Source organism: Seriola aureovittata, chromosome 19, assembly GCF_021018895.1.
Source record: "Seriola aureovittata isolate HTS-2021-v1 ecotype China chromosome 19, ASM2101889v1, whole genome shotgun sequence".
In the NCBI taxonomy this organism is placed as follows: Eukaryota; Metazoa; Chordata; class Actinopteri; order Carangiformes; family Carangidae; genus Seriola; species Seriola aureovittata.
This window is the reverse complement of record NC_079382.1, coordinates 16381445-16398976: the sequence shown is the minus strand read 5'-3', so window position 1 is coordinate 16398976 and position 17532 is coordinate 16381445. Positions and strand designations below refer to the sequence as shown.

At 42.5% G+C, this 17532-nt stretch overlaps 1 protein-coding gene across 1 annotated transcript in view; it reads right to left on the bottom strand.

Moving 5' to 3' along the window:
- The window catches only part of tmem121ab (transmembrane protein 121Ab), a 36567-nt gene that overhangs the window by 10503 nt on the left and 8532 nt on the right, over window positions 1-17532 (bottom strand). The gene's annotated exons all lie outside the window — the stretch shown is intronic.

Genomic DNA, 17532 nt, shown 5'->3' with positions numbered 1-17532 from the left:
GAATAAATCCAGTGAGAATTGGGGAAAGTGCTGTCTGTGCAAACTGGATCACATGAAGGAAAACACCACTCAATTTAAGAATTATTGCACCTGTGACTTCAGACATTTCAGACGACCTACAAAATACACTTTAATACCCAAATGTGCTTTAATCTCCATTTATGCTGTCAGCTCTTATCAAGGAAATATAACCTCATCCCCAAGAAATATCCCCTCATTTTTTCTCACTTTTACCAAAATTTGCAGATTGCAGTCGGTGAAGCAGGACCTCATGTAAATCCCAGCTGCTTTGTCCCTGGCTTTCAGTCTTGTGACTTAAACTGAATAATAACAATGAGGAATTCCTTAATAATTAAGTTTGGCTTCCTTTTAATCGCTTATGTTGAGAAAACACACCTTCAAGCACATATTGTAACTATCTCTGACTCTGATTATTGGATTGTCCCTTCAAGTGATTGTTGGACGCCCCTTTAATGTTTTAAATTGAGGGCCACAAAAAAGCCTAAAGTGCTGCAGTGATTACCATTACCCCTCATCTTTATACACACACACACACGCACACGCAAACACATTCTCAGACAAACACAGACACAAGCTGTACCATAGTAACACGCTATTACACACTCCTCTAGCTTTTGATTCTCCCATGCAACGATGCAAGAGTTTAACAAGCATATTGATTTGCACACGTGATACGAGCTCTCATATTCATTCTCTAACGGTAATTTGGGTGTGTGATCACCCAGTGACAGAAGTGATTTTTATCCAGTGGTTTTACAGGGAGATCCATTTAATCTTTGTGTCAATAACCCACCCTCCCCCAACCCCTCTCCTTCCCTTTTAAGCTTGCTCTTTTGCCACGCTTTGCAATTCTTCCTCCTGTGTTCACTGTCGCCATTTCTAATCTGGCCACCCTAAGGGAGCTGGCATCCATACCTCATTCCAGTCACGCTGCCTTTCTGTTTGCTTTCCATCCCACTTGAGGGTAAAATGACTTCCCAAAGACATCAAAACCTCACAGGTCCCATTCCGTATTTATCATTTCAGTATTGTGTTAATGCAGCAAATAGTGGCTGAAAACGTAGGAAAGTAAGGGTCCTCCTGAGTTGCGCCAGGTAGCGTTTAATCACTAAAGCTCAACTTTGTTTCCTATCTCAATTAAACACCCACTCACCCTGCTGTTGCAACTAGTTTGCATAAAGCAGATGTGCACTGGCAGGTAAAAGGGCAAAACCAGTCACCTTCATGCAGCGTCCTCGGAGGGAAAAAGTAGCAGGAGAAGAAGAGCAAAGAAATGAGATGGAGATGAGGGAGAGGGAGAGGGAGAGAGAGATTGATGCCAAAGAGCAAGGGTTTCTGTTCCACGTGATTGAATAAAAGGCAAAAGAGATGCGATACAGGGAGGATTTGAAGTGCTGCTAATGAGCTGGGAGTTAAAATGGATAGCTTTGCAGAGGAAACAGATTAAATATTACGAGCAAGGGATTTATGATGAGAGTGTGAAAAACAGGCAGAAAGAAGCAAAAAAAAAAAAATGTCCCTTTTCAACAAGTCATTTCATCTTATATTCCGTCTTAAAAACTTATTTTCCATGAAGCAAGAGAAGAAAATCTATTGATGGTGTGAGAAATGTTCACCATTTTAAGGATGATAGCTTTTTAAAACTGAATACAAGATCATTTACCTTAAGTGGGGGATGTTTGGCAGCGAACAAGGATCTTTGTCAGATTCTCTTCATGTGCTTTCTATTACATCTGTGAGACCTGGTATTAGACAAAACATTGTGAAACTTTGAAATGTGTCTCACGGCCGGGGGTGTCTGCTGAAGGCGACACCTGCTTTGTATGATAATGAAATGGAAAACCATATTTCACTCAGGATTAGACAGTTGTTTGCTGCGCGGAGCAGTGTCAAATTTCTTGGCAACTGCTTCTGCTCAGGTGTGGTTGGGTCTAAAGTTGCCCTTTGCGTCTCTGAACGAAGGATTCGCGCAACTTCTAGTTACTCACTGGAACTTTACCAAAAGCAAAACCATTGTACAACTGTGATCATTTTACCACTGGTTGTCAACAACTGGATTTGGCTCGTAGTATCAGAGTTTCATAGCATAGTATTTCCTTCAGGCCTTATTATGAGTGTTGACTACTAAGGTTTTACAAGCAATTATTGGCTGTGTCATTGTGAACAGACTGTTGTGGCTTTTGGCATGTTGTTGTGGATCTGCTCAGCAGTGTGCAGTGCATGGTTAATAGAAGTTGATGGGATAATTTGGCTGTGTGTTGCAATTGTGAGGCAGGAGCTGTTCAGCCTGGTACACATATGCAATTACAGCAGTGTTGGGTAAGTTACTTGGAAAATGTTATCGAATACTGATTACTTATTACTCCCCAGTGAGTGCACAGAGAACTCTGAAAGTCACACACCCTCCATTCCTCAATGTCAGCTCACAGTGGCCAGCGAGCCAGCTAAGTTTAAATAAGACAACTTTAGAGTTACCAGAGTCTGACTATTTTAATTAAACTGTGCATGTAAAGCCCAATAGGTACAAGAGTTGGAAAAATTGGCAATAGCTATAAACTCTGTGCAACACATCAGTTTCATGCTTTGTATTGGAACTATGATAAATTGCATCATCCCTATTGAATTAAAAAATAAACAACTAAAACTGTCATCACCCTACACAGACCCTCCACCACTTTGAAAAGTAATTAGTTACTTTCTGTTACTCAGTCTTTAAAGAACCCCAAAACAACCACACACACAAGTTGCATCTTCTTTAACATGTGTAAAGACAGAGAGCAACACGTTGTGGTTAACAAGCAGCAAGCCAGCAGGTTGAGGGTATTTACTCTGCAGCAACACTTCGGTTGACGGCTGTGGCTGCATTCCTGAGGTTCAGTCTTCACACTGAAGCCATGGGTGTTTCTCACACACACACACATGCACACACACACACACACACACACACACACACACACACACACACACACACACACACACACACACACACACACACACACACACACACCCCGACTCTAAACAAAACCCCAGGTGTTTCCTCAAGGCACAACATATAAATTATACAACCATGGAGTCACTGGAAGACATGTTCTGCCTGTTTTGGTAGCTGGGATGCTAGCTGCCTCCCACTCCAAGGTAACTGAACCCACAGAGAGGAAACTGATACGAGAACATACTGATTCAAAAGCCAAAATGCAATAAAGTAACTCCAGATTTTGGCAAACTTGTAATCTGTGATACCAGGCTTAACAGCACCTTTGCTCCAAGCTCTTGGTCCACAATGTTAGCTGAGGAATCAGTGTTACAGGATGATCTGTGATAAGTAGCTTTAGAGCCAATATGTCAAGATATTCATCCATAATAGACATTCAGTAACAATTTTCAGGTATCACATACACAATACTCATAATAATAATCATGGCACATCTAGAATTGATTTTCATGGTAGATGTCACTTTATGGAATCACTTCACAAATTGCGAAGACGTATTTTGTTGTGCATGAACCAGTACAACAACTACAACCTTTTTACACAGTGAGCTTTGTCAAGTACGTGACGCACCATTGACATCTACTTAAAGATAATAGCTCATTCTGTTGTTCTTAATACAGGCATCTTCTTATGAATTAGGAAGCTCTGAAGCCTTACATCAAAGAATGACATGAACATCAGGTTGTCTGATGTAAACAGCCTTGGAGGGGCCCTCAAGCAGATGGGCCACTCTAATAAACTTCTGTTATTTCATACTATCAAAACAATGCAGAGGAGCCATTAAAGCAATTCTTAATTATGTGACTGCGGACAGTTAAACTGAAATACAGTGAGAAATTTGTAAAAAAAAAAAAAAAAAAACTGTATCCATTGAAGCTCTTTGTAAAAATGTATGTTACATGTCAGTGTACAGGTGACATTTATAGGAATGTGTAGTTTGATTCATCGTCCTCTGTTTATCAGGAAGGAGAGAAGGGCCCAACTGGAAAAGGCCGTTTTGTTTTGAGATTTGAGGATGGCAGTTCATCAAACACACCTCTGTGCCTAATGTGTAACTCAATGCGCCTTAAAAGTGTAGAGTAATGTGTATAATAATCATAAACAACCTGTGGATTATCTCGGCCTCCATCACCTGCAGCACCATTTCTGCAGCATACGGAGCAATCAACATCATGAACGCATCCCCCTCTCTGTTGATGTTACTGTCAGACCGTTTAAGCTCCCAGCTCTAGTTTCAAAGGGACTACAACCATCCAGACTGTCAGCCTTCCACTTGTCTGCCAGACAGATCTTCTCCGCTGTGCCAAGATCAAAAACTAACTATTGATATGCTGCTAAGTGAGGGTAAGGTATTCACATTTACCTCACCCCATTGGTATGCACAGTTTGTGTGCAGTTCTTTTAATACTCAAAACTGGTAGCCCAGTAGGCAGATACGCAGCCAGGAAGTTGTGCAGGAACAGAGGTCAAAGCTGATGTGGGCTAGTCCCTCTGGAGGTCAGTGCATCCATCTGCCTTGCTTATTACACACATTCTGGTGACTTGAGTACCAAAAAGCTAAGACTCTACCTTGTATAAAAGTGGGTAATTTAATTATGTATGAAAAACAAAATATTACACCTGAGAACACTGGCATTCAAACTGGATCGTTACAAGGTCAGATTCTTACTTTGAAATGCCAAAACCAAGTTCCTGAGATGGAAAGAAAGTCTGGTAAAGTTTTGCTTCAGCTACTTTATGTTTCCCAATGCAAGTTTAATACGAGTTAATACGACTATATTGAAATTGGAAGATTTAAAATAAACCGTGATGACATTTGTGTCAAATGTTGAGTTGAATTTGCATTACTGTGATTCGACAGGTTTCTTGATCCTGGGATCTACACCCACATATCAACAATATAGTTCTATTTTCCTATAATAGATAGAATAGTAATTTTACATAATTACACAGTTACACGGTGAAAAGAGAAAAATAGTCTGATTGTTTTCCGGTGTTTAGGCCTGCCCTTTCCCTAAAAACTAACGCTGAGATTCATGTAACATAATGTTGAACAATCATTCTTTGTTGTTCTGTCGTTTCATTTTCATTTTTTAATATATCTAATGGTGCTTGAGTTGTATTGTGAACGCTGCATTGTGACTTGAACTGATTTGGAACAGTGAGAAAAAAAAATATTGTCCCATCTTTTAGTCAAGGTCTCAGATGAAGCTTTGGGGGGGTTGTTGTGAGCTAAAAAGTCAATCTGATCAATCAGCCAACTGCTGTCAGCCTTTTCAAATGAGAACAGCCCCCATCTGTTGAAGCGTGACACTGACGTATACCACACACACACACACACACACACACACACACACACACACACACACACACGCACACACACACACACACGCACACGCACCTCAGGCTAGCCTGCACCTTCATAGGCAACAGAGTGTATAGAGGAAGAATTAAAAAAACAGCAATTGCTGTCTTTTCTTCACAATGTGCTCTGTGTTTCCAAATGTGATTCTGCCTCTGGGCTGTGCTGTTGCCTTTATTAACAGATTAAAGGCCAAAAAGTAATTGAGAATTAGCAATTCATCAAAAAGTTATTGGCGGTCTGGTCTCGCCAAACTGGGTCTAAAATCATTCAGGCCACGGGCTTTTATTTTAGCAATCCTATTTCTCAGCTCAGAGAAGGACTCAGTGGAAATGCACTGTTGCCTGCTACTGTAGTTCTTTTTGAGGTTTGTAATGTCCTTTGACAGAAGCAGAGCCCTATTTAACTGCCTCCTACATTGACACGCAATTTAGTTTTTGCTAATTATAGGGTACAGCGGTCATAAATTATTCTCTGCTCCTTAGCTCTCCCTCACCCAACTCTCTTTCTTCATACACAGAGGGAAACACACACACCCACACATCCACACTAACCATACAAACAAAATTACCCATCTGCTGATTTTCACACTGAGGCTGAATGTCACGTACAACGGGATGCTGCACACTGACTCGGGGTGGGGGCTTAGAGCCAGAGAGAAGGGGAGAGCAGGCGTAGAAACGAGCAGGGAAAATCCAGCAGTTCATCTCTCCCCTGCTGTTAAAGGCCATTCATAAATACTCAGCCTTCACTTTGCCTCACAGTCACTGATTCTACAAGACTTCGGTGCCGGCATATCACAAGGAATGCTTTAAATTATCACAACAACAAAAGATGGAAACATAAAATGCGTCTTGACAAGAGAAGAAGAGTAGGAGCCAGAAAAAGGCAGCACAGAAGTAGTCTAACAGCCGAACAACCTAGAGCTCCCCGTTTATAATAATGAGACGCTCACCGAGCAGCTATATTCAGTCTGTGTGCAGGAGGAAGGTATTTTCAGATTGTAATACCACGAGTACTGAAGCATTATTAAAGTGGCTTTCTGCCGTGTGAATGTGAAACTGTATATGTGTCACTATGTCGTGGAGTTAATTGGGTCATCACAGACGGAGAGGATAAATTAATTTAAAAAAAAAGAAACAATAAAAATAATGAGTACATCCACATCATATATTTTCTTGCCAATTTACAAAGTTATTAAATTATTATTTATGAAATGATTACAACCTAACCACCAAATCATGTGCGCACTTGACTTTAGGCCTGTTGTATTATCTCAGCTCGGAAAATTAAATCTTGTAACATCCTGAACACAACCCTGGTTGAGCTGCACACAATTCCAAATTTGTAGACTAACAATAAGTAGAAAATATAAAACTTATCCTTAATACGCGAAGTGTGTCAGGTGAGACTACCACATCATTTGTTTTTAAATCTAGATTTTATTTTCAAATATTTTGTTAGTTTTGAAAATGTTGGCATTTGGATGTAAAGAAAAAATGCTGTCATTGAACATAATCCAGGGTTTTTCAGAATAACTCAATATTGACGTTCTTGTCTGGCAACAGGGTTAGAAACACATTTACCTTGTGGACAAATAACCCCAGTAAGATGTTTCACCTTGTAATTTTGTCTCTCTATGATAATTCAAGCGGGCATTAATTGCAGGCTAGCTGCATGCTCCCAGATGGTCGATGTGGATCCATATTGGCGTTATTATTATTTACTGTACCTCAGTTCTGTCCTGGCCTGGTCTAAGATGACTCCTGTGTCAAGACAGGGTTGGAAGGGCAGGGATGGTTGGAGGGATATTGCCTAACATGCTAAAGAGTGTGCATAACTCTAAAGCTGCAGTGGGTAAGAGAAATCGATGTGAGTGACAATCTCAAACACAGGCATAAAGAATACATATACTCTAGTCTTTGTTTTCCTCGTTCTTTTCAGTCTCTGTCTGGTCATAAATGTTGAGTATCCACGAGGGGGAAATGCTCCAATTCTCCCATTTCTCTCCTTGAGCGAGCTCAGATTTCAAGCCTCTTTCCCACTCTTCCCCTCTCTCTCTCTCTCTCTCTCTCTCTCTCTCTCTCTCTCTCTCTCTCTCTCTCTCTCTCTCTCTCTCTTTGCCTCTACATCTTTGCTGTCCTGATTTTTTTTTCCTTATTTCACACAGCCTGTTTGACCTGCGCTAAGGGGATACGACTCTGCCCTCCTCACCACACAGAGCTAACAATCTTCTCCTGCTCCCCATTATGCTGAGCATTCGCAGCGTGCACCTCGCTCAAGGTCACTTGTCCAAGGCAAAGCTTACGCTGTTCATTTTTACATAGCAAGAAAGGAAGATGAACAATAGCTTGGGATCAGAATTGAACCTAAACAACATGTTGTTTTTCTTATGTAATGACTTAAAACAGTTATGCACTGAGGAGGCAGAGGAGCCAACCAGCAAGGCATGTTTAACAGAGCATGTTACAGCCAAATTTATTTGTTGCTGAGGCAACTGGTCTCCTGGCAGAGACAGAGGTATGATATCGAAGAGCAAGGCTATAATGAAGACCTGGCTCCCCAGAGAGAAAACACTCGTGGCCAGTTTCACAGACATGGATTAGGCCTGGTCCTAGACTAATTTGCCTTTTCAGCAGATGTGTCTGTTGAGAAATCTCTTTAGTTGGAGACTGTGTGTAACTGGCCCCCTGTGTCTCAGTCCTGAAGTTTTTTCAATTCAGCTGTCTGGCCTTTCTCTCCTCCCCTCCCCTGGCCTCCCCTCTCTCTTTCTAAAAGCCTCAGACCGACATGGACTTGCTCCATCCACAGTCTTACCCCTCTCCCCGTGGCTAGGACTCTAGATTTAAGACTTTAGCAGATAGCACAAGTTGTACGGCTCGGGCTTATTCATCATGTTAAATATCCCTTAGCCTTCTGCTCCCTGGGTGTAGATTATTCAAATGACGGCTCCCTCATATTTGGAATTAGGCTGTAGACATATCGGCTCATAAATTTGCTCGATCCCGACAACGCACTCCAGCTGCAAAGAACTCCAGTGATGTATGCTCTTGTGTGTCATAATGTACTATTATTCCATTCTGAACATGCTAGTGGGTGCTGCGTCTGTGTCAGCCACCCAGATTAGAGTCATAAAACTTGCCGCTGAGATGATGTGACATTTCGCCCGGGCTGTAAAATCTCTGCAGGCTGGTCGCACTTTCACACAGTAATTTCAAAGCTTGCAGTACGAGCACTGAGTCAGGCTTGTGCATGCTAATAGTGTGTTTAATGTGTGCAAATACAGTCGGAGCAGCTGTGTCTATTACTGTTTGTATGTGCATTTATCCCATGCACTTAAACACATCCTCCTGTGATGTGTGCATATGTGTATACATTTACATGCACCATTTACAACCCAAGATGCATTAGGGCATCTTAACATTCTGCATGAGTGTATTCAGCCACTTTAAACACTATATGCATGAATGTTTATTTGCATTTCTGCCTCCCCCTGTCCGCCTGCATGCCTGCTTAAAACGGTGTATGAATATTCATCGCCGTCTCTCGCACTGTGTGTGTTTGTGTCTGCGTGGCACTACGAGTATCTCCCCAATCCATCGGTGGGGTGGCGGCGGGTTGAACAAGGGAAGGAAAAGGGACAATGAATGACATTGACAGACAACGTGCTGCAGAGCGTCTCCACGTTCGAGGGACACCAAGCTGATCGCTGATAGCAGATGTGTGTCTAATTGCGGAGGGGTTGGGCGCCCTGAATACGTCTCTGTCTCCTCTGTCTCTGCCTGCCAGGAAGCTAAGCCCCCTCCAGAGCCCCCAATCACTGCTTCTAATTAGAGGCCTTATCTCTGTCAATCATTGTGCCTTTCGCTCTCCTCTGTGGCCCGCTGCACGGATAACAGGGCAACAGGCCTGGCCAGGATGGCGTGGTGGTCACAGAGAGCGAGAAAGATGATGGACGGGGAGGAGAGGGAGAAATGTTAAAGGGAGCTGACAGACGGAGAGGGATATTTTGGAGAGGGAGGATCAAAGAGGTGTGTGTTTCTGTGTCTCCGCTTGTGTGCTAGAGTGTGAATACACTTTGCTTATACAGGTGGTGTAAAACCGTAAATGTGAACTGAAAGCGGAAGGGTGTGAAAATGTCTTTTTAATTCAAGTAAACCTGCACTGATCCATCCATACAGATCCAGTGAACTACTCCACTGGAGCAGCTGGAGGTTAAGTGCTTGTTGCAATGGCAACTCTAAAGAAGCTATTGAGTGTTTCTAACTGCTTCCATTGATGGATTTCACTCAAAATACCATTTATCTCCCTTGAGGCCGCTGCCATGCTCAAAAAAATAATGATAAAAGAGTCGCATATTAAGTGTATTGTCGTAAACGGATAAAAACTGGTGTTTCAGACACGCACTTGGAGCAGCTATCATGCTAATGACATTACTATCCTTGGCTATCGCATCTAACCCATCTCACAGATAAGTGTTGAAACCCATTTAGAAGTGATTTTAAATGAAATGAATGGCTGCTAGATTCTGACTCCAACTGTGTGGATATGATGAGGAAAGCTGCTTTACATTTATTATATATGGACGCTATAAGGCTACCCAAGTCTCAAGAGCAAACTTCACAGCTTTATATGCGGAGAGACCGTTTCATTATACTTACATTTCCACATGTTGTCTGTGAAACTGTGATGGATCATCTAGCGTATTGCTTGTAACGTCGGTTTACCATGTTATTGTATCCAGCTCGAGTGAAATGTCATCGACTGGCCGGATGACTCGAAAACTGTTTTTATTAAGATTTTGAACCAACATACGGATCCATAATTATCAGTTGTTAATAGTTGTCATTGGTTTTAATGCATTGCTCATCAGATGTCAACTTTCATTTCCTTATAACTAAAATGGCTTTATGCTCCTTTTCTGTTGCTGGTTCAGTTTACATTCTCAGTCCAAATAAACCAGCTCACCCCAAAGAGGTTGAGACCTGAAGTTTTAGGTCCTGTACATATATGAATGAGGAGTAAAGTGAGATAATAGTTAATAAGATAATCACATTGTAGAGATTGCTGAAGAGAAGAAGAGTGGTAGTGAGAAATTGAGGTTAAGTAGAAGAGATTGAAACAAAAGGACAGATGTGTGGCGATGAAGCTTAAGTGTGGGATAAAAAGGAAGATTAGGGCAGAGGTGAAGAGGGCTGGAACATGTCCAGAGAGAGAAAGAGAGAGGGCGAGAGAGAAAGAGGAGAGCGAAGGAGGAACCCTCTCCTCATCTCAATGTCTATCCATACCGGTTCTGTCTGGGCACCTCTTCAAAATCAATTTAAGAAATTACCATTCAGCCAGAGTTCCGTCATTAGGATTTTATAATTTCATCTTCCTCCTCCAGTGCCTTTATCCCAGAGCCCCTCAGTTCATCTCTGCAGCACAACCCCAGTGAATAATTAACCACTGCCGTGAGCAGAAAGCCGATGAGCGACACAAGCGTTCTATCATTCACACACAGCCGCTCACCTTCAGCGGCGGCTGCACCGTGCTTTTAAGTCTCTTCCTCTTCTATCTCTCTACGGTTTTACTTAAATCTGACATAGCATGTCTCGCGCTCGTACACTAACGCGCCACCACTCTTAGACACAAACACAAGTTCTCACACATGGGCTCAGACGGAGCATATGTCTCACACACACCCACACACACACACAAACACGCGGACTCACATCCACCTTATCATCTGCACACACATGCTTACTGTCTCTCTCCTCTGCCCGTCCTCTACTCCCAGAGGCATTTTAGCTGTGGAAGCAGAGGTAAGTGGGGCAGGAGAGGCAGGAGAGGCAGGAGAGGCTCGGGACAGGGTTGAGGAGTGGGGAGGGTGAGTAGGTAAGAGCAGCACCATGATCCCCTATGTGACATAGCAAGCTGGTAAGCCCGTTCTTCAATGCAACTGAGATTGGGGTGCTATTAGAGGTGGGTACCAGTTAGATGTGCACAAGGTGTGGCTCTTAGCTGGGGGCTTAGCCTTAAGACTAGATGTGGGCGAACATATTTCCTGACAATCAACAGGCAGGCTCAGTCGGATCCTCTGCAGTTCAGCCATTTCCAGACCTCCAAGGCCAGCTGCCTCTTTCTGCAGCAAAGGCATTTTCTGTGGTGCCATTTGGCTAATGGGCCTGTGGTGTGTAATATCTGCAGCAGAAAGCGGCTATTATTTCTTATGTTCTGCTAACACAGGCCCAGTATTTCTCAGGAATGTGTGTTAATGTGTTGCCAAAGGATACAGTATGTGCAGACCCATGCAATGACATGCAGTCAGGGCCTGAGAGATATTCTTAATAGATTTAATTGCAAGTGAATAAATGTATTTCAGTCGTCTTTTTCCCATTTACTGTATGCATGTTATTGTTTTTTTCTTGTAGCAAGCTTGTTAGTATTTCACTCTCGCTTCTCATTTTATTTATCATTTTAATTTGTTTCTGTTTCTGTTCTGTCTTGTTTTATAATTGGTTCTTGTAAGGGAATGATATTTGACTGTTGCAGTTTTTTTTTTTTTTTTTTTTTGCAAATCTGTTCCTTTATTTTTACAGCGTACTACATAAATATTCGTTGCCATGCTAGCAGCTAGTGGCTCTTGAGATGCCAGTGTTGGTTGTTGGGTCAGTCCACCACTTTGGTCCAGACTGAAATAGCTTAACAATTATTGGATGTGTGTTGAGGCTAGTGTTTTGAAATTTTGTATTGGTATTCATGCTCCCCAGAGGACAAATCCTGTTGACTTTGGTGATTTTTCCTTTCTACTTTTCATGTAGCCCCAGCATGAGAATGAAATTTGTGGATTTTATTAAAATATCTCAGTAACTATCAGAGGGACCACTGACTTTAACAGCAGGGCAACATTTATGCAGTGAAATATCCATACATCTACAGGATAAGTGGTTACAAACTTTGGAATAGGAATTGATGTTCCCCAGTGGATAAATACAAATGACTTCGGTGATCCCTTTTACTTTCCTGTTAGTACAAGCAGCAGGTTGACATTCGTGGTTGAAAGTGAAATATCTGGACTTATCATCTAGAACCATCATCAGGTCAAAATTTCCGTTTGTTCATGAACAGCCTCATAGAGCTGGGAGAATGGCTATAGACTCTTGTTAATGTTGATACACTTGCAGTGAAAAGTATTCGGTGTCTTTAGGAAGCAAGAAATTTGGTTTTAATCTGTACAATGATAGAAAAACAGAAGCGGCTCTGGCTGCCTCCACAACCTCTGGAAAGCCTACTATGGGTGACTGATTGGTTACTGTCTCTGTCTGGACTCACACCATTGCAGCGGAGGGAGACGGTGCCAAAAGGAAAAACGTTCCAGAGGATGTAATCTTGGAACAAATCAGTTGGGAGCTGCTGGCAGATGTGAATTCAAAACTCACAGTTCTGATAGCAAGTTAGAGTTAGAGGAAACCAAGAGTAAGAAAAAGTTAGTGTGGAATATTTGCTATCCAGTTGGCTTGGCTTCTCTTGGTTGGCTTAGTAATGGGCAACACTTAAAAGGAAAGAAGCGAGTGGCAGACTGAGCAGAGTCTGGATATTTAGTTGCAATCCTTTTTCGGCATGCAAACATGATGAGCCTTGGTGATGTTATTGGAATATGGAGTGTGTGTGTGTGTGTGTGTGGCGGTGATGTCAGTCTGACTAAATACCCAGCTTCCCTATCATGTACAGTATACTTAATCAACACTATTTACAGTAATGTTAGCCCTGTAGGACAAGTGTAAAAACTGTCAGACACATTCATTTTGATTGTTCCAAACTAGGTGAAATTTACAGACTGGTGGCACGCTATCGTTCTTAATAATGTGCATTCCCCAAAGTGTTGACTAATTGGAACCATTAAAATCTTGACACCGGTGGTTAATTTGTTTCCTTGTGTTTTATAGCAATCATTTGTCCCATCGGAAAGCTCTGATGAAACATGAGGTGATTACAGCGAGGCTGACGGAGTTGGAGCGGGCTGAGCGAGGCGCCAACATTGCACACTTCCCAAAACCCCTAATGTCATCAGTCGCTGACATTTTTGTCACGTGGAAATACTGGGCCCGGATCCTTTTCGTCGTGACGAGCGAGACCTTTGTGAACGCTCTGAGGCCTAAATGGGGGAATAGTCAGTTTGACCTTTCTGTGAAATCCTTGAGGTGAACACAGTGAAATATCTTAATTAGAAAGAGATGGACTGGCTATGAACACACATTGATCAGGCACAAACCACAGCTGTGGAGACAGGGCTGGGTGAAGGGAGGGGAACGTAATACAGGGCTGTTGTCAGACAATAATCGTGAATCATGTAGGTCTGCTCTGGATTGAAGAATAGAGAAACTAACTGTGCAAATTAGTTTTAAATACAGACACAGAAAACTCCAAGGCCAGGGGATGAGAAAACTCACCTTCTACATAACAGAATTGAATATGACTCACTCCAAACATTACAGTGTACATTCTTTAAAATTGAATTATAATCGAACATTTTAAATCATTCCTCATGGAATTTGACAATTTAACTATATAGCACATAAGTCAAAGACAAATCTGCTTTAACACAGTAGGTGCATTAGGGCTGCAACTAATATGACGATTCATTTCTTGATTTAATGCGAGAAAACTGTGAAAAATGCCTGTTACAATTCATTTAAAACCTCTTCAGGTTGCTTGTTTTGTCCAACTAACAATCCATCACTGAAAAATGTTCAGTGCGTGATCATATAAGACAACAAAAAGAATCTTCACAACTGAGAAGCTCAAACTGAGGAATGATTGCCTTTTGACCAAAATGATTAAATGACGAGGAACATACTGTGGGCTAAACAAATTCTTTTAGCTCAGCTTAAATATACATATTGATTTTTTTTTTAAATTTACTTCTATCAACCTTGACATACAACACACAAATAACCTCAGCAAATGTCCATCGGGTTGTGTGGGCTTTGGTTGAGTAAAATTCCATTCAGTGCATGTTTTTATCATTTTTACTTTGCCTTTATGTTTCTAGTTTGCTTATTTTAATGTTTAACAAAATCCTTGATTCATTCTGGTGCATTTTCTCCTTCACCTGCACTTTAATCCTGTTTTATTTTTTTTTTCCTACCTCTGTATTTTTATCACTGTGTAAATACAAACTGTAAATGCTTGTGTAGGCCCAGTGGGAATTGTTAGTGTTATACTCTACCTATTGAGCGCCAGTGCACAGATCCACCGATTCCCCAGTGCAGTCCAGACCGCAAAAATGTCACTTGTAGCTTGTCACGGCTATTGACAGAGACCTTGTAAAACTCACTGAGTCCAGCGAAGCAAGGCACCAGTCAACCTCCGATTCACCTCCTTGACTGCCGTTGACTGGCTCTGATGTAAACACAGTGCCAGCAGAGCACTTGTTTGACCAATACAATATGCTGCCTGTCTGCTGCAATGATGCAACTTGGCCCCACGTCCAATATCCAGACTGTACTTTGGATTTCCATCAACTTGCATCACTATGAGTGACTGCTGTGACCACCACGGTTCAATTACTGGCGACAGATACAAGAGATATTATTTGGCCCGACAGCATTCAGAAGAAAAGCTTACTGGAGGACCCAGATGCTGCTGGTTTCATCAGACAACTCCAGAGAATTTTTGAGGTTAAAAAAAAAAAAAAAAAAAAAATAATTCATTACTACAAAGTTATAGTGATTGCAAACAGACGGACAGGGAACGTAGTTGATATTGATCTGCTGCGGCTAAGAATAATGTTCAAAGGCATCAGGCTTCTGGGAGTAAGCTGGTCGGGTTCCATTCAGTGTAAACATTTTCAAGAAAGAAATAGCCTGAAATGAGAGAAATCTAGGGAATGGGAGATGAAGGAGAGAAAGAACACCAACAAGAAAAGAAAGCGAGAAAAAGAGAACAATTCATGTGCTTTTTTTTTTTTTTTCTTCTTCTTTCTTTCTAATTCCTCGAGCCATCTCTTTCACTCTGCAGCCAACTCGGGATAGACGAGCGTGTTTGCTGGATGATGGAGCTTTTCAGCCCTGGTGGTGGCTGCAGTCCCTGTCTCTGGCTCTGACATGAAACTGTGGGCAGCAGCCCGGGGCCCACACTGCCAGAGCACAGTATGGACAAGGATGAAGCACCCACCACCGCTTTAGCTCCGGTTCCAGTAACAACACCCACATAAATGGCCTATATGGGCTTTTAATAAGTGTTTGAACAAACAGGCACTTGCATCTGCTTTTGTTTTATGTATTTCAAGGGCATAGTAGTTTCTGTTTGGCAGACCGGGCCTCCACCTGCCGAAATGCATTCCCGGGATGATAATAGCATTTGACTTCCATTGAGGGCTTTGCGACGGGCAAGGCGTGAATTGTTTCATCTTTGTTTATCAATGTTTTTCCCATGGTTTTTGGCTAATTGCAGAGCAGAGTGGCTTGCAGAATGCCCATTAGTGCCGTGCTGAGTTGAGAGACAGGCCAGAGAAAAAAAACTGCTCACCACTGAAAACAAGAAAAACCCACAAGCACTTATGCACAAAGGAGAATTCTCTTCTACTTTCTTCTAAGAGTGCACAGGCATATACATGCTTGTGTAAATCCATGTACGCACACACACACACACACACAACCACACACACACACACACACACACACACACACACACACATACACACACTCTCATAAAGACAGCAGGCAAAGATAAGAGGGACTTGCCTTTTGTATTCAAGCCCACACAGAAAATGAAGCAGTACACGTGAGAGTACATTACTGCCGTGTGTGTGTGTGTGTGTTTGTGTATGTGTGTGTGTGTGTGTGTGTGTATGTATGTGTGTCCTTGCATTATCTGCAGCCTGTTGGTGCTGGTGTGTAAGTGTTGCTGAGAAAGAAAGAAAGAAAGAAAGAAAGAAAGAAAGGGGGAGAGATGGAGGTGAAGGCAAGGTGAGGAGAGATAGAGGAAAGGAGTAATGGCAGAGGCAGGAGAAAGGGGGCAGTGGGAGAAGGAGGGGAGTGGAGGCCTGTATCTCCAGAGTCCCCCTCCACAGCCCCTGGGCTGTGGAGGGGGACACAGCAGCAGTGACACAGCAGCAGCTGCTTCTGCCTTTCGGAGCCAGAGTCACAGTCATACGAAGCAACGTTTATCCCCCCAGCAACAACTACCAGCAGCCGCTGTGGACTAATCAGTCCACCAGTCCTGGCTTCACAGCCCGGCAGAGAGTCTGACTTTTCCTCTCATCAGGCTGGATCTGTATCGATGCTGATACACAATAGTTACTGCGCTCGCTGGGCTGAGACACACTACACACACAGGCAATAATGTCCTACAGACGGGTCAGATGACCCCATACAGCAGGGTTAATTCCCTGCCACAGTGGCCACCCTCCTGCACCTCACAAGACCAGTGAATTTGTGGAGGTGTTGGGAAAGGGCGGGAGTGACAAACGAGAGGGGAATACAGAGGGCTGTATAAGAGCGTATGAGCCATGGTCTGTTGCCTCAGTGTTCCCTGTGTGTGCGCATGTGTGTGTATGTTTGTGCGGTAATTAAATCATGAGAGCCTCTGTTTTGGAGCACAGCACATGGAGCCTAGATTAGCTCGGGTGCTGACTCCGTGTGCCTGACTAAAATTACAAGCAAACACACACACTGTAATTACACACAGCCACACCTGCACGCCACTGCCGGCTTTGACAAAGGTAGTCCAAACAATATTTTCTACAGGAACAGTTTCAACTTGCTCTAATAAGCATGCTTAGAGGACGACCCAATGACGTTCCCTTATTATCTATTGTATGCATTCAGCTCGGACAGTGCTTTAGCTGATGTAACCTTCACACTGGCTGTTTTTGTCCATAAGCAAATAGATAAACAGTACAGCAGCATACTGTCAGCAGAATATGTTGTGGCTATTATGATAATATTTTTATGTCCTCCAGCTGGGTGAAATTCGTCACATACGGACACGTATATCCTTTTATTTGGTTTTTTGGACCATCCCATAATCGGTTTGAGCAGCGTAAAGCTGTACGGACAGACATATGGTGACACATAATTGCACGTGCACACAGACACGCAACATTTCAAGATCCACACTTCACACAATAGACAAATAGAGAAACATATCCAGGCCCTTGATGTACGTGTAG